The sequence below is a fragment of the Balaenoptera musculus genome, chromosome 16 (genome assembly GCF_009873245.2).
Source record: "Balaenoptera musculus isolate JJ_BM4_2016_0621 chromosome 16, mBalMus1.pri.v3, whole genome shotgun sequence".
Taxonomy (NCBI): Eukaryota; Metazoa; Chordata; class Mammalia; order Artiodactyla; family Balaenopteridae; genus Balaenoptera; species Balaenoptera musculus.
The window spans coordinates 72,399,972-72,419,016 of NC_045800.1; positions in this window are offsets into that span (position 1 = coordinate 72,399,972).

Here is a 19,045-nt window from a genome sequence, read left to right on the forward strand (position 1 = left end):
AATAACTAAAATGAAAAATACACTAGAAGGAATCAATAGCAGAATAACTGAGGCAGAAGAACGGATAAGTGACCTGGAAGACAGAATGGTGGAATTTGTTGCTGCGGAACAGAATAAAGAAAAAAGAATGAAAAGAAATGAAGACAGCCTAAGAGACCTCTGGGACAACATTAAACGCAACAACATTCGCATTATAGGGGTCCCAGAAGGAGAAGAGAGAGAGAAAGGACCCGAGAAAATATTTCAAGAGATTACAGTCGAAAACTTCCCTAACATGGGAAAGGAAATGGCCACCCAAGTCCAGGAAGCGCAGAGAGTCCCATACAGGATAAACCCAAGGAGAAACATGCCGAGAAACACTGTAATCAAACTGTCGAAAATTACAGACAAAGAAAAATATGGAAAGCAGCAAGGGAAAAACGACAAATAACATACAAGGGAACTCCCATAAGGTTAACAGCTGATTTCTCAGCAGAAACTCTACAAACCAGAAGGGAGTGGCATGATATACTTAAAGTGATGAAAGGGAAAACCTACAACCAAGATTACTCTACACAGCAAGGATCTCATTCAGATTCAATGGAGAAATCAAAAGCTTTACATACAGACAAGCAAAAGCTAAGAGAATTCAGCACCACCAAACCAGCTCTACAACAAATGCAAAAGGAACTTCTCTAAGTGGGAAACACAAGAGAAGAAAAGGGCCTACAAAAACAAACCCAAAACAATTTAGAAAATGGTAATAGGAACATACATATCGATAATTACCTTAAACATGAATGGATTAAATGCTCCAACCAAAAGACACAGGCTTGCTGAATGGATACAAAAACAAGACCCATATATATGCTGTCTACAAGAGACCCACTTCAGACTTAGGGACACATACAGACTGAAAGTGAGGGGATGGAAAAAGATATTCCATGCAAATGGAAATCAAAAGAAAGCTGGAGTAGCAATACTCATATCAGATAAAATAGACTTTAAAATAAAGAATGTTACAAGAGACAAGGAAGGACACTATGTAACGATCAAGGGATCAATCCAAGAAGAAGATATAACAATTATAAATATATATGCACCCAACATAGGAGCACCTCGGTACATAAGACAATGGCTAACAGCTCTAAAAGAGGAAATCGACAATAACACAGTAATAGTGGGGGACTTTAACACATCACTTACACCAATGGACAGATCATCCAAACATAAAATTAATAAGGAAACAGAAGCTTTAAATGACAATAGACCAGATAGATTTAATTGATATTTATAGGATATTCCATCCAAAAACAGCAGATTACACTTTCTTCTCAAGTGCGCATGGAACATTCTCCAGCATCTTGGGTCACAAATCAAGCCTCAGTAAATTTAAGAAAATTGAAATCATATCAAGCATCTTTTCTGACCACAATGCTATGAGATTAGAAATGAATTACAGGGAAAAAAATGTAAAAAACACAAACACATGGAGGCTAAACAATACGTTACTAAATAACCAAGGATTTCTTCACTGAAGAAATCAAAGAGGAAATCAAAAAATACCTAGAAACAAATGACAATGAAAACACGATGATCCAAAACCTATGGGATGCAGCAAAAGCAGTTCTAAGAGGGAAGTTTATACCTATACAAGCCTACCTCAAGAAACAAGAAAAATCTCAAGTAAACAATCTAATGTTACACCTAAATCAACTAGAGAAAGAAGAACAAACAAAACCCAAGTTAGCAGAAGGAAAGAAATCATAAAGATCAGAGCAGAACTAAATGAAATAGAAACAAAGAAAACAACAGCAAAGATCAATAAAACTAAAAGCTGGTTCTTTGAGAAGATAAACAAAATTGATAAACCATTAGCCAGACTCATCAAGAAAAAGAGGGAGAGGACTCAAATCAATAAAATTAGAAATGAAAAAGGAGAAGTTACAACTGACACTGCAGAAATACAAAGCAACCTAAGAGGCTACTCCAAGCAACTGTATGCCAATAAAATGGACAACCTGGAAGAAATGGACAAATTCTTAGAAAGGTATAACCTTCCAAGACTGAACCGGGAAGAAACAGAAAATATGAACAGACCAATCACAAGGAATGAAATTGAAACTGTGATTAAGAATCTTCCAACAAACAAAAGTCCAGGACCAGATGGCTTCACAGGTGAATTCTATCAAACATTTAGAGAAGAGCCAACACCCACCCTTCTCAAACTCTTCCAAAAAATTGCAGAGGAAGGAACACTCCCAAACTCATTCTATGAGGCCACCATCACCCTGATACCAAAACCAGACAAAGATACTACAAAAAAGAAAATTACAGACCAATATCACTGATGAATACAGATGCAAAAATCCTCAACAAAATACTAGCAACGGAATCCAACAACATATTAAAAGGATCACACACCATGATCAAGTGGGATTTATCCCAGGGATGCAGGATTCTTCAATATACACAAATCAATCAATGTGATACACCATATTAACAAATTGAAGAAGAAAAACCATATGATCATCTCAATAGATGCAGAAAAAGCTTTTGACAAAATTCAACACCCATTTATGATAAAAACTCTCCAGAAAGTGGGCATAGAGGGAACCTACCTCAACATAATAAAGGCCATATACGACAAACCCACAGCAAACATCATTCTCAATGGTGAAAAACTGAAAGCATTTCCTCTAAGATCAGGAACGAGACAAGGATGTCCACTCTCACCACTATTATTCAACATAGTTCTGGAAGTCCTAGCCACGGCAATCAGAGAAGAAAAAGAAATAAAAGGAATACAAATTGGAAAAGAAGAAGTAAAACTGTCACTGTTTGCGGATGACATGATACTATACATAGAGAATCCTAAAACTGCCACCAGAAAACTGCTAGAGCTGATTAATGAATATGGTAAAGTTGCAGGATACAAAATTAATGCACAGAAATCTCTTGCATTCCTATACACTAATGATGAAAAATCTGAAAGAGAAATTATGGAAACACTCCCATTTACCATTGCAACAAAAAGAATAAAATACCTAGGAATAAACCTACCTAGGGAGACGAAAGACCTGTATGCAGAAAACTATAAGACACTGATGAAAGAAATTAAAGATGATACCAACAGATGGAGAGATATACCATGTTCTTGGATTGGAAGAATCAACATTGTGAAAATGAGTATACTACCCAAAGCAATCTACAGATTCAATGCAATCCCTATCAAATTACCAATGGCATTTTTTACGGAGCTAGAACAAATCATCTTAAAATTTGTATGGAGACACAAAAGACCCCGAATAGCCAAAGCAGTCTTGAGGGAAAAAAATGGAGCTGGAGGAATCAGACTCCCAGACTTCAGACTATACTACAAAGCTACAGTAATCAAGACAGTATGGTACTGGCACAAAAACAGAAACATAGATCAATGGAACAAGATAGAAAGCCCAGAGATTAACCCACGCACCTATGGTCAACTAATCTATGACAAAGGAGGCAAAGATATACAATGGAGAAAAGACAGTCTCTTCAATAAGTGGTGCTGGGAAAACTGGACAGCTACATGTAAAAGAATGAAATTAGAATACTCCCTAACACCATACACAAAAATAAACTCAAAATGGATTAGAGACCTAAATATAAGACTGGACACTATAAAACTCTTAGAGGAAAACATAGGAAGAACACTCTTTGACATAAATCACAGCAAGATCTTTTTTGACCCACCTCCTAGAGTAATGGAAATAAAAACAAAAATAAACAAATGGGACCTAATGAAACTTCAAAGCTTTTGCACAGCAAAGGAAACCATAAACAAGACGAAAAGACAACCCTCAGAATGGGAGAAAATATTTGCAAATGAATCAACGGACAAAGGATTAATCTCCAAAATATATAAACAGCTCATTCAGCTCAATATCAAAGAAACAAACACCCCAATCCAAAAATGGGCAGAAGACCTAAATAGACATTTCTCCAAAGAAGACATACAGATGGCCACGAAGCACATGAAAAGATGCTCAACATCACTAATTATTAGAGAAATGCAAATCAAAACTACAATGAGGTATCACCTCACTCCTGTTAGAATGGGCATCATCAGAAAATCTACAAACAACAAATGCTGGAGAGGGTGTGGAGAAAAGGGAACCCTCTTGCACTGTTGGTGGGAATGTAAATTGATACAGCCACTATGGAGAACAGTATGGAGGTTCCTTAAAAAACTAAAAATAGAATTACCATATGACCCAGCAATCCCACTACTGGGCATATACCCAGAGAAAACCGTAATTCAAAAAGACACATGCACCCGAATGTTCATTGCAGCACTATTTACAATAGCCAGGTCATGGAAGCAACCTAAATGCCCATCAACAGACGAATGGATAAAGAAGTTGTGGTACATATATACAATGGAATATTACTCAGCCATAAAAAGGAACGAAATTGAGTCATTTGTTGAGACATGGATGGATCTAGAGACTGTCATACAGAGTGAAGTAAGTCAGAAAGAGAAAAACAAATATCGTATATTAATGCATGTATGCGGAACCTAGAAAAATGGTACAGATGAGCCAGTTTGCAGGGCAGAAGTTGAGACACAAATGTAGAGAATGGTCATATGGACACCAAGGGGGGAAAACTGCGGTGAGGTGGGGATGGTGGTGTGCTGGATTGGGCAATTGGGATTGGCATGTATACACTGATGTGTATGAAACTGATGCCTAATAAGAACCTGCAGTATAAAAAAACAAACAAAACAACTAATACTAAACTTTCATTGGGTTATTTGTATGGAAATATGTTAATATAAATGTTTCAGACATTACATGAAATTTCTAAAAATCTTAAAAAAAAAAAAAAAAAAAAAAAAAAAAAAAAAGAAAAAAAGAAAGCTGGAGTAGCAATACTCATATCAGATAAAATAGACTTTAAAATAAAGAATGTTACAAGAGACAAGGAAGGACACTATGTAACGATCAAGGGATCAATCCAAGAAGAAGATATAACAATTATAAATATATATGCACCCAACATAGGAGCACCTCGGTACATAAGACAACGGCTAACAGCTCTAAAAGAGGAAATCGACAATAACACAGTAATAGTGGGGGACTTTAACACATCACTTACACCAATGGACAGATCATCCAAACATAAAATTAATAAGGAAACAGAAGCTTTAAATGACAATAGACCAGATAGATTTAATTGATATTTATAGGATATTCCATCCAAAAACAGCAGATTACACTTTCTTCTCAAGTGCGCATGGAACATTCTCCAGCATCTTGGGTCACAAATCAAGCCTCAGTAAATTTAAGAAAATTGAAATCATATCAAGCATCTTTTCTGACCACAATGCTATGAGATTAGAAATGAATTACAGGGAAAAAAATGTAAAAAACACAAACACATGGAGGCTAAACAATACGTTACTAAATAACCAAGGATTTCTTCACTGAAGAAATCAAAGAGGAAATCAAAAAATACCTAGAAACAAATGACAATGAAAACACGATGATCCAAAACCTATGGGATGCAGCAAAAGCAGTTCTAAGAGGGAAGTTTATACCTATACAAGCCTACCTCAAGAAACAAGAAAAATCTCAAGTAAACAATCTAATGTTACACCTAAATCAACTAGAGAAAGAAGAACAAACAAAACCCAAAGTTAGCAGAAGGAAAGAAATCATAAAGATCAGAGCAGAACTAAATGAAATAGAAACAAAGAAAACAACAGCAAAGATCAATAAAACTAAAAGCTGGTTCTTTGAGAAGATAAACAAAATTGATAAACCATTAGCCAGACTCATCAAGAAAAAGAGGGAGAGGACTCAAATCAATAAAATTAGAAATGAAAAAGGAGAAGTTACAACTGACACTGCAGAAATACAAAGCAACCTAAGAGGCTACTCCAAGCAACTGTATGCCAATAAAATGGACAACCTGGAAGAAATGGACAAATTCTTAGAAAGGTATAACCTTCCAAGACTGAACCGGGAAGAAACAGAAAATATGAACAGACCAATCACAAGGAATGAAATTGAAACTGTGATTAAGAATCTTCCAACAAACAAAAGTCCAGGACCAGATGGCTTCACAGGTGAATTCTATCAAACATTTAGAGAAGAGCCAACACCCACCCTTCTCAAACTCTTCCAAAAAATTGCAGAGGAAGGAACACTCCCAAACTCATTCTATGAGGCCACCATCACCCTGATACCAAAACCAGACAAAGATACTACAAAAAAAGAAAATTACAGACCAATATCACTGATGAATACAGATGCAAAAATCCTCAACAAAATACTAGCAAACGGAATCCAACAACATATTAAAAGGATCACACACCATGATCAAGTGGGATTTATCCCAGGGATGCAGGATTCTTCAATATACACAAATCAATCAATGTGATACACCATATTAACAAATTGAAGAAGAAAAACCATATGATCATCTCAATAGATGCAGAAAAAGCTTTTGACAAAATTCAACACCCATTTATGATAAAAACTCTCCAGAAAGTGGGCATAGAGGGAACCTACCTCAACATAATAAAGGCCATATACGACAAACCCACAGCAAACATCATTCTCAATGGTGAAAAACTGAAAGCATTTCCTCTAAGATCAGGAACAAGACAAGGATGTCCACTCTCACCACTATTATTCAGCACAGTTTTGGAAGTCCTAGCCATGGCAATCGGAGAAGAAAAAGAAATAAAAGGAATACAAATTGGAAAAGAAAAAGTAAAACTGTCACTGTTTGCAGATGACATGACACTATACATAGAGAATCCTAAAGATGCCACCAGAAAACTACTAGAGCTAATCAATGAATCTGGTAAAGCTGCAGGATACAAAATTAATGCACAGAAACCTCTTGCATTCCTACACACTAATGATGAAAAATCTGAAAGAGAAATTATGGAAACACTCCCATTTATCATTGCAACAAAAAGAATAAAATACCTAGGAATAAACCTACCTCAGGAGACAAAAGACCTGTATGCAGAAAACTATAAGACACTGATGAAAGAAATTAAAGATGATACCAACAGACAGAGAGATATACCATGTTCTTGGATTGGAAGAATCAATATTGTGAAAATGACTATACTACCCAAAGCAATCTACAGATTCAGTGCAATCCCTATCAAATTACCACTGGCATTTTTTACAGAACTAGAACAAAGAATCTTAAAATTTGTATGGAGACACAAAAGACCCCGAATAGCCAACGCAGTCTTGAGGGGAAAATATGGAGCTGGAGGAATCAGGCTCCCTGAGTTCAGACTATACTACAAAGCTACAGTAATCTAGACAATATGGTACTGGCACAAAAACAGAAATACAGATCAATAGAACAGGAGAGAAAGCCCAGAGATAAACCCATGCACCTATGGCCAACTAATCTATGACAAAGGAGGCAAGGATATACAATGGAGAAAAGACAGTCTCTTCAATAAGTGGTGCTGGGAAAACTGGACAGCTACATGTAAAAGAATGAAATTAGAACACTCCCTAACACCATACACAAAAGTAAACTCAAAATGGATTAGAGACCTAAATATAAGACCAGACACCATAAAACTCATAGAGGAAAACATAGGAAGAACACTCTTTGACATAAATCACAGCAAGATCTTTTCTGATCCACCTCCTAGAGTAATGGAAATAAAAACAAAAATAAACAACTGGGACGTAATGAAACTTACAAGCTTTTGCAAAGCAAAGGAAACTACAAACAAGACGAAAAGACAACTGTCAGAATGGGAAAAATATTTGCAAACGAATCAATGCACAAAGGATTAATCTCCAAAATATATAAATAGCTCATGCAGCTCAATATCAAAAAAACAAACAACCCAATCCAAAAATGGGCAGAAGACCTAAATAGACATTTCTCCAAAGAGGACATACAGATGGCCAAGAAGCACATGAAAAGCTGCTCAACATCACTAATTATTAGAGAAATGCAAATCAAAACTACAATGAGGTATCACCTCACACCAGTTAGAATGGGCATCACCAGAAAATCTACAAACAACAAATGCTGGAGAGGGTGTGGAGAAAAGGGAACCCTCTTGCACTGCTGGTGGCGATGTAAATTGATACAGCCACTATGGAGAACAGTATGGAGGTTCCTTAAAGAACTAAAAATAGAATTACCATATGACCCAGCAATCCCACTACTGGGCATATACCCAGAGAAAACCACAATTCAAAAAGACACATGCACCCCAATGTACGTTGCAGCACTATTTACAATAGCCAGGTCATGGAAGCAATCTAAATGCCCATCAACAGACAAATGGATAAAGAAGAGGTGGTACATATATACAGTGGAATATTACTCAGCCATAAAAAGGAACAAAATTGGGTCATTTGTAGAGATGTGGATGGACCTAGAGACTGTCATACAGAGTGAATTAAATGAGAAAGAGAAAAACAAATATCGTATATTAACGCATATATGTGGAACCTAGAAAATGGTACAGATGAACCAGTTTGCAGAGCAGAAACTGAGACACAGAAGTAGAGAAAAAACGTATGGACACCAAGGGGGGAAAGCGGTAGGGAGTGAGGGTGGTGGTGGGATGAATTGGGAGATTGGGATTGACACGTATACACTGATGTGTATAAAATGGATGACTACAAAATAAAAAATAAAGAGAAATTACTAAATGATATGTCTGGGAAACAGACCTGTAACTGGTTCTGAATGTGGTCATGCGTGTTTGAGACTATTTCACATGTTCATATTTTACACATACCTTAAGAAGATGTTCGGGAGCAGGTGTGATAGAGAGGAAAGCCATTCTGACATGTTGGCAACCACGAGAGAGAGTGGAACTGGGTGGAATCTGTGCACAGAACAGTCTGAGGTTCTGGGGATGTGAAGTGGAGAGAAAATCTGACCCTGACACCAGGGAATTCTATGAGCTGCCTGTTCACCCGCCTGATGGTGCTCTTGTGAGCAGGGTAAATAAACCGAATGTTCATGAAGCAGTGTTGACTCACCTCACCCACTTGCTAGCATTGCTGTGGTGGGGCAGGAGGCCATGGGCGGAGACACTGCCGAGTACATTCTCTGCAACTTATGTGGCATAAGCTGCAGCCTCAACTTCCCTCCCTGCCCCCGGGCAACACCAACGTGTGAGCCCACCCAGAGGGAAAGGAGTGGAAGGCTGTATCTCAGCACAGTGAGCACCGTGGTAAGGCAGAGGTCAGACTGAAGTGGTGTGAGCTGCAGACGGAAGGTAAGGAAAGAAAGACGAGCATCGGAAATTATTTACAGCAGTGCGGCTATAAAGGGGAAGAGAGAGATTGGAGGCCAACTGGAGAGAGATAAGTGGATGAGTCACCACTTATTCATTCAAGAAATAGGAAACTATCTTATATGCGTCGGGCAACAGGACAGGGACCAGGAAGACATTTTCTATCCCTAATGGGAGATAGGATGTACACAATTACTTGATTTTTATAAATTGATCAAACACATTTGTTAAAATAATGAAGAGAGAAAAGTAACACTTCTACCTCTATCTGGGTTTTTTTTTTTCTAAAATGGTGTCCGTAACCCTATGTTCAGAGCTTTTCATGGTGCCAATTGACTTTAAAAAAACCATCTTATCGCCTATTATTTATATGGTACCCACAATATTCAAGCATAAAGTATTACACCAGGGCAGTTAGAAATGTGAATAAAGCAGGGTTTCTCTAGCTAGATTATAAGCTTTCTGAGAGCTCTTCACGATGCTGTATTTACAGCTATCAAAAATAAAGCCACAACTGCTACTTTTAAAAGAATGAAATTACAACACTCCCTAACACCATACACAAAAATAAACTCAAAATGGATTAAAGACCTAAGTGTAAGTCCAGACACTATAAAACTCTTAGAGGAAAACACAGGCAGAACACTCTATGACATAAATCACAGCAAGATCCTTTCTGACCCACCTCCTAGGGAAATGGAAATAAAAACAAAAATAAACAAATGGGACCTAATGAAACTTAAAAGCTTTTGCACAGCAAAGGAAACCATAAAACAAGATGAAAAGATAATCCTCAGAATGGGAGAAAATATTTGCAAACGAAGCAACTGACAAAGGATTAATCTCCAAAATTTACAAGCAGCTCATGCAGCTCAATGCCAAAAAAACAAACAACCCAATCCAAAAATGGACAGAAGACCTAAATAGACATTTCTCCAAAGAAGATACACAGATTGCCAACAAACACATGAAAGGATGCTCAACATCACTAATTAGAGAAATGTAAATCAAAACTATAATAAGGTATCACCTCACACCGGTCAGAATGGCCATCATCAAAAAATCTACAAACAATAAATGCTGGAGAAGGTGTGGAGAAAGGGAACCCTCTTGCACTGTTGGTGGGAATGTAAATTGATACAGCCACTATGGAGGTTTCTTAAAAAACTAAAAATAGAACTACCATACAACCCAGCAATCGCACTACTGGGCATATACCCTGAGAAAACCATAATTCAAAAAGAGTCATGTACCACAATGTTCATTGCAGCACTATTTACAATAGCCAGGACATGGAATCAACCTAAGTTGTCCATCGACAGATGAATGGATAAAGAAGATGTGGCACATATATACAATGGAATATTACTCAGCCATAAAAAGAAACGAAATTGAGTTATTTGTAGTGAGGTGGATGGACCTAGAGTCTGTCATACAGAGTGAAGTAAGTCAGAAAGAGAAAAACAAATACCGTATGCTAACACATATATATCTAAAAATCTAATAAAAAAAAAATGGTTCTGAAGAACCTAGGGGCAGGACAGGAATAAAGACGCAGACGTAGGGAATGGACATGAGGACATAGGGAGGCGGAAGGGTAAGCTGGGACAAAGTGAGAGAGTGGCATGGACATATATACACTACGAAATGTAAAATAGATAGCTAGTAGGAAGCAGCCGCATAGCACAGGGAGATCAGCTCAGTGCTCTGTGACCACCTAGAGGGGTGGGATAGGGGAGGGTGGGAGGGAGGAGCAAGAGGGAGGAGATATGGGGATATATGTATACGTATAGATGATTCACTTTGTTATACAACAGAAACTAACACACCATTGTAAAGCAATTATACTCCAATAAAGATGTTAAAAAAATAATAATAATCTAATGGAAGATGAAGACCCTCCATGAAGTGATAGGGAAAGAGAAAATAGGACTTCACATGATGGTGACTGTTGAGGATTTAAATTGACATGTCCATATTAAATTACTACTAAGCATAAGGTAATATAAATTTCCTTAGCAGTGAAAAGACCAAAACCAATTTCGATTTGAAAAAATAATTCAGATGACAGAAATATAGAATTGTATAATACAATCTGATACTTAATAAATATTGTAATTGCTCTATAAAATAAATAAATAAATAAATAAAGCCAGAGTACTATAAATGTGATTCTTGTAGTGAGGGTACAGTTAAGGATCCTTGGGTTTGTAGAGGAGGGTACAATGGATTCTACACAAGAATTCAGGAAGATACCTGAAAGAGGTGGTATTTGAACTGGTTGTTAAGAGAGGAGCATTTCATAGGCAGAAAGCTAGTAACCAAAGTCATGGAGGCAGGAAACAGCTTTTGGGGAGGGGGGCACAGAGAGGGGAAATGGCTTAGTAGGACTAGAAAGGTTCTGTGAAAAGTGGTAAATGTATTGATCTCAGCTATCGGCAAGTTCTGCTGAGAAGGTTTAGGCTTGATCCTACAGGGACTGGAGAGCTGTTTGAAGTTTTCAAGCAAGTGGGGAAGCGTGAGGTTTAGGAAGAAAACTAGGATCCATCCCGAAATCTGCAAAATGATGGCGACTGGAAGCAGGGGTACATGAGATTGGAGCCCACTGCCTGGATGGGCGATGGTGGAGGCTGGGTGAGTTTTTGATCACCAACGGCCTCGGACATGTAAAAGGGAAGTGAAGTTTGTGCGCCAAGTGGCCATAGTCAGGCAGGTATGTTTTGCGTGGAGGTGCGGTGATGACACCAAGGGTTCAAGCCACAGAGGGTGACAATGCCACTGACGTTAGGCACAAAAAAGAAGAGCAAATTCAGGAGAGGATGGGGATGAGAATTCAGCCTGGAGAAGCATCAAAAAAGACAATTTAAGGTGGGAGTGTGAATGAAATTGCTGCCAAGTGGAGAGGCTTCAGGAAGGGCCACATTTAAGGGGAAGAAGAAGAAGAGCCAAAAGAGGAAAATTGAGAGGTGTTTCCTGTAAGATTGGAAATGAGGTTTCAAGGAAGTCAGGAAAACATCTGGATTTCAAGGAAGAGCTCCATGCTGTGGTTTGTTTCATTTACATTACAATCACGCGGTTGTATCTTTTCCCTTTCTCATCCTTTCCCTTTGGAATGGCCTGACAAAATGGGCTGTGCGGCGGTCAGTACTGTATTACGTCTGCGTTCATTATCTTTGCAGCTCTACCACCTGTTTATTCATGAACAGCGCGACTGGCCTAGAGTCATGAGCAATCAGTGACTTCCTTCAGAAACTATCCTCACTGCTGACAACATGACTTAAGGAGCTCCTTGTGTGTTTGTTAGGAAGGCACAGCAAGGGAGGAGAGCTGGATGATTTGTTAACTGGGAGTGAGGTGGGCTTACATTTAGGATTTCCCTAATTCAAGCTTCAGGTTTGTCTCTAGGAGTAATACAGTTTTCACAGCAGTAATAACTACCTCCAAGCAAAAGTACTCTTTTGCCCTTCCGTTTTCATGGCAGGTAGCCAGCTCTACTCTTGTCAAATGCGATAGCCCATTTTATCTCAGTGTCCCTGTATCGTGTTTTACATGTAAGAATTTTCTATGAATTTCGTATCAAGAGGATAAAATACTTGGCTTCTTTGGGGGAAGTGATGTATTTTCTCCCTTCTAATAATAGGAGATTAAAAAGAAATTATGTTTTCCTTTTTCCTAAATTACCAAGAAATTCAAATCCAAATTGTAACTTCAATCATCTCAAGTGTTGACCAACGTAGGTAGTATATACACTTCTTCCTTTTTTACTCTCAACCTTATTTTCTTATGTTTATTCATATTTCTTCATTTTTCTTTTTGGAAGCCACCTCAAATCCTTATGATAGAGTCAGAGCAGAAATAAGTGAAATCGTTTTACTGTTAACTAAATGTCCTTCTACACATTGTCTCATCTGTTCATCAGAGCAGTCCATCGAATAGCTGGCATGAGTACTCCCACAAGAGAGACGAAGGAACTGAGCCTGGGTGGAGTTAAGGACCTTCACTTCACCCAGACAAATACCAAATGGGATGTGGACGGCCCCCGGTCTCCTTTCTTTAATGGCGGTAGTCATTTCAGCCTTTCTTGCTCCAACTTTTGTGGGCACCGAGTTGATCTGTAAATAGCATACGGTTGGCTGGGAGAGCTCTCGTTCCGACGGGAAACAATCACTGACGTAACAAACTATTATTCCTTGTAAAGTTTTCTTCTTGATGATAAAACATTCCACGCTTGTATCTCCTACCCAGGTTTTATAACTACCCAGAAGCACATGAAAGAGGCCTCTTTCAGCAAGTATTCTTGATTAAGTCATGAAAATGGAATTGAAGCTCATTCTTCCCCTTCATGTGGTAAGTAACTACTACTATGGGTCGTTCTAATCCTCGCACAATATTCAAAAAGAAATGGAAATACTTCTTGTGTGAACATGGCATAACTTCCAGTATCTAGATCTGTCTTCAGAATGTTTCATAAAAGAGGGGAATTTCAATTTTTTAGTTCAGTTGTGGTTTTTATCAATGCTACATATGTTTTACATGGTTTAGAATTTTAGTCATTTTTTTTTTTTTTTAATTTATTTATTTATTTATTTATATTTATTTTTGGCTGTGTTGGGTCTTCATTTCTGTGCGAGGGCTTTCTCTAGTTGCGGCGAGCGGGGGCCACTCTTCATCGCGGTGCGCGGGCCTCTCACTGTCACGGCCTCTCTTGTTGCGGAGCACAGGCTTCAGACGCGCAGGCTCAGTAGTTGTGGCTCACGGGCTTAGTTGCTCCGTGGCATGTGGGATCTTCCCAGACCAGGGCTCGAACCCGTGTCCCCTGCATTGGCAGGCAGATTCTCAACCACTGCGCCACTAGGGAAGCCCGAATTTTAGTCATTTTGATCTACTCATATGTAGACCTACGTTATGAGTTTTGATCATTAAATTAACATAATTCTTCTATTCACTTTATAAACACTTTTGAGATTCCTTAGTGAGTGGCATCTGTGCAGAAAACTGACATGTGGACGCTGAAAAGTCATGGCCACATACAAGAAAGATTTCCAAATGCCAGATTGCTGTGCAGTGGCACTTCTCTTCATCCCAGATGCCCTAGTTTGAAGCATCCACCCCTTTGGGCCTGAACACTGACTGTCTTTAATTGGAAAAACTTATTATCACTTTGCAAGTGATTAGAACTGAGTCATCTGAAGCGAGCGAAATTGGCTTTTGAGGAAAGGGCTATATTATTGAGTTCTCACCAGTGCATTGTGCCTAAAGGACTTAAAATGACTTGAAACAGTTCACTCTCCTCTGCCGACACTCACAAAATCATTTATTTTCACTCTTCGTTGTATTTTATTTTTCTTTATGGGTTCTAATGCATATTGAAAGGGAAAATTCTGTCTATATGTAGAGATGTGAATATTGCCAAGTTACATTTATTCTAATGAATTAGGGATGTGGGCATATTTGAATTTGTGGGAAGGAGGAATTATAGATAACTGTTAAACAAATGTGGCTTTATTACTTTAAACTACATATAGCAACTTCAACAAAACATTATAAAACAGAAATCCTTAAGGAGACCTGTTATAATAAATCATATGAACATTTTGTTATTAGCATATAGATTGGGTGTATGTAGGAGCTTGTAAAGTGCCTGAGGTTCACTGAAAATAGCTTATTCTGTGTCTAAAAGTGTACATAAGACTGGAAATAAATGTTTAAAACACCATATGTTATCTACCTATAAATAAAATGTTTGCAAAAGAAAGGTAAACGTCAGCCCAGCTCATGATCAAATTATCAAAAGATTTTAAATTTATTGAAGTCCTAAATTAATGAGATATTACCATGTGTGCATAAATAATCTAAAGAATAAAATTTGCTGATCCTTCTCTCATATGGGTATTTGTGCTAATGAATCAGGATCCTATTTACACGATTAGTCCCCAAAGTAATTGCTTATTTGAAGAAGTTCTGTCTTATGGGCTTTCAGTTAATTAAATCCATTTGCATTTTATGCACACATTTTAAATTCTCAAGTCCCGTTTTTCATAAGCCAGATTCAAATATGTTCATGTGATAATACCTCTCATTAAGGCATTAGTCTTTCATTTTTAAAGGAACTTTCAGAATAGCCATATGCATAAAATGTTTATTAATGAAATCCAATCAATATTTTAGAGAAGTCAACCAATTAAATGTTTTCTTACTTTAAATTTTCCTATTTGTAATGGTGATTGCCATGCTGAATATACCTTCAATTTCTAATTTTTCGGTTAGTTTCATTTATTCAGGTTTTTTTTCCTGCTTTCGTTCTGCATGGCAGTTTTTAACTTCTAATAATGCCATGGGATTATAAGCATCCCTTTCCTAAAGAGTCGCTTTTTCAAAGTATGTGCATATTAACTGACTGATCTTGCCAACCCAACTGGGAGATCACTAAAGTATAGAGAAAAACTTTTCTAATACTGAAGAACAAAGTATAGTCATTCACAAAGTTAGGTACGTTTTAAAAGGCATAGTTTGCTTAAGGTTTTCAAATATTTGAGAAGTTGGGAATTAAAGTACACAAGTGATAAAAAAAAAAAAAAAATTGTAAATGCCTTCATTAGATCCAAACTATAGTAATCTCGCGGTGCTACCCTAGCTTGGAAGCTTGAAAAAGCTACTGAAGTTAGGAGAGCAGAAGCAGAAGAAGGACAGTTGAGATGAAGGGAGGGACCAGGAAGAGCCACAGGACGCACACAGTGGACCCAGGGTCTAAAATTAAAGAACGTGGCAAGGTCAGATGCTGGGAAAGGCACAAAGGGGCACAATATGGAAAGCAGATCTGAAATCCCGGTTTTGCTTGTTTGTTTTTGGCCGCACCTCACGGTTTGTGGGATCTTAGTTCCCCAATGAGGGGTCGAAGCCAGGCCCTCACAATCCCTCAGCAGGGAAAGCGCAGAGTCCTAACCGCTGGACTGCCAGGGAATTCCTAAAATCCTGGTGTTAAATCTTGCCTCAGTGACCTATTTCTAGGTGCTTATTAGATGTTTATCTAGTTTACTGTTTATCTAGGTTTATTAATTCCTCTTTGCAAAGAAGACGTAAAATGCAGAATCTGGATATAGGTTCCAATTCCAGCCTAAGATTATATCTGAATAAAAAAATGGGTAGAAATATTGTAGAAAAAAGGAAGAAAGAAATGATATCCTACAATCAGAATATGACAGTTATTTTGTCCTGTTTAGCAGTATTGGTCAATAATGTAATTTTGTTGTCATTTAACATGGGATTATACTATAGGTATTAAAAGGAAAACAATTTTTGATACCCTGAAAAACTTATACACTTTACAATAAAATAAACAAATTTCATTCAATTCAATCTTACTGATTCATTTAAGCAATAACCTATGTTAAGTTTAATACCAATAGTCTCCTCAGAAGATAACATTTTCTTTGTAGCTGGAATTGCCCTAAGGAAGGACTTCTTCTCATTTAGAGAAAGTAGGACTAAAGCACTTGTATTACCATTTGTATAGATTTTTAACACTGAATAAAATATTAGTGTTTAGTGTAATATTGATTCTCAACGTAATACTCCTCCATAATGGCATGCGAATTGGTTAGAATTAAATCAGACAGATTCAAAAACCCTGAGAACAGACCACCTAACACTTGTAATTTTTTTTGTTAGTTTTCAGAATTCCAATTAAAATGGAATTAATCTGTCAAATAAAAGACGATGATACAATAGAAATTCTGTGTACTATGTCTTGTGCACCCTCTCTTCCTTCCCACTGCTCCACCCCATGATGAAATATAAGAGTGAAGAGGGTAGGAAAAAGGGCACTCCTTCACTTATGAGTTTCAACCATGGAATAACAGCATTCAAGAGGCAGGTGATCTATGTGCATTCCATCTCTGTAACTTACTAACTGTGAGACCTCAGGCATTTACTTCACCCTCCTGGAGCCACAGTTTCCTCAACAGTAATATTACTAATCTAATAGTACTGACCTCCCTCGAGTTGTTGAGGAAGTAAAACAGAGGTTCTCTCTCAACTGGGGGCGATTTTGCCCTCCCAGGAGACGTTCGGCAATGTCTGGAGATAGTTTGGGCTGTGACAACTGGAGGGGGTGGGTGCGCCACTGGCAGCTGGGGAGTAGAGGCCAGGGATGTTTCAGTTCTTCTTAAGATGCACAGGACAACCCTCCCCACTCCAAAAAGTCATCCAGCCCAAAAGGTCGGTAGTACCAAGACTGAGAAAGCCCGGAGCAAAGTGAAGTGGTGTACGCAATGAGCACAGTGTGTGACACACAACAGGCCCACAGTAAATATTAGTATCGTTACATTGTTGTTGTTGTCGTTATTTATTTGAGAAGGAACTCCAAGTAACCTGCCTGGTATCAGGACTGAATAAGCAATTCGGGAAGCCCATCCCAGCACAGTCAGTCGTGCCTGTCAGCTACGTCATCTACTTGAGGTGGCCAATTTTTAGGGACAGACTGACCCACTTAATACTTGACTAGTGTAGCAGGCTCATAAATAGGATCATACCAAAGTTCAAGGGCTATCATTTAATTTTTACCTTCTTAGAAATTCGAAGGAAACAGGAAAGACAAATAATAACTTACAGTAACAGGTGACTTTTACTTTTTAACTTCTGCTGTTAGGAATGGCTCAGGAGTCTCCTGACGATCATTTACTTTATAAAATAAACTGATGTGTGGACAAATGGCTAGGAAATATGGTCTTCTGATTAATATAAGATCCTGATTAACTGTTTATATGGTACATGAACATTATCAATTTCAAAACCAGTTGAATGCAACCATATAGCTTTAGCTTTGAGGGTGGGGGAACTCTTCTTAATGCAAGATTATTTAGGTCAAAAAGACTTGAGTTTGAATTTCAGCTTTATAACCATCAAGCTGTGTGACTTTGAATAATTTGCCTAACTTCTCTGAGCTCAGTTTCCTCATCTGTTTAATAGGCATAAAATTACCTCATAGGATTGTTGAGGGAATTAAATAAGATATCCAGCATTTGATGTATATTAGCAGTGAATAAATGGTAGCAGTTATTATTTTCATTATTATTATTTCTTCTGGGAACCTTGCATTGCTTTGCATTGCCATCAGTTCTCATTCTAAAGAATGATAACTATGATATATAGGTACTTTTTTTAATTAACAGAGGAAGCTCAAATTATTTCCATTACCTCAATAAACAAAATCTTAGACTTGCTTCAATAAAACTGATTTAAGATGAAAAAAGAAAACATACATATTATACATGGAATTTTCCAGTGAGAATATTTTTAAGGAAACAGTGGATTTCCTAAATTAAAGAACAAATGATGTGCACATCTTTCTCTCATATTTTAATACAGTTGATAATCTACTTTTTAATTAGCCACCTAATTATAATTCAATAGAAATTTCCCTAGGTGAATGTAGTAACCTACTTCAGAGAGAGAAATGGTGATGTGAGTAGGTGATCCTACTGTGAATTTTGACACTTTTTCAGGTCCAATTTGTTCCAAACCCAAACCACCCAGGAGAAATGGGGAGAGCTCTGCTGCATAACCTAATAATTCAGACTGCCAGGAAGGGTGACTATAAGCTGAATTCACCTTTCGTCAGTATTTTCATTTCTCCATTTCTTTGTTCCCTGAAGCAGACTCAACTATTTTTTTTCTTCCCATCATTCGTATGTTTTAAATTTGAAAATAAAAACACAATTAATCCGGGCTTCCCTGGTGGCGCAGTGGTTGAGAATCTGCCTGCTAATGCAG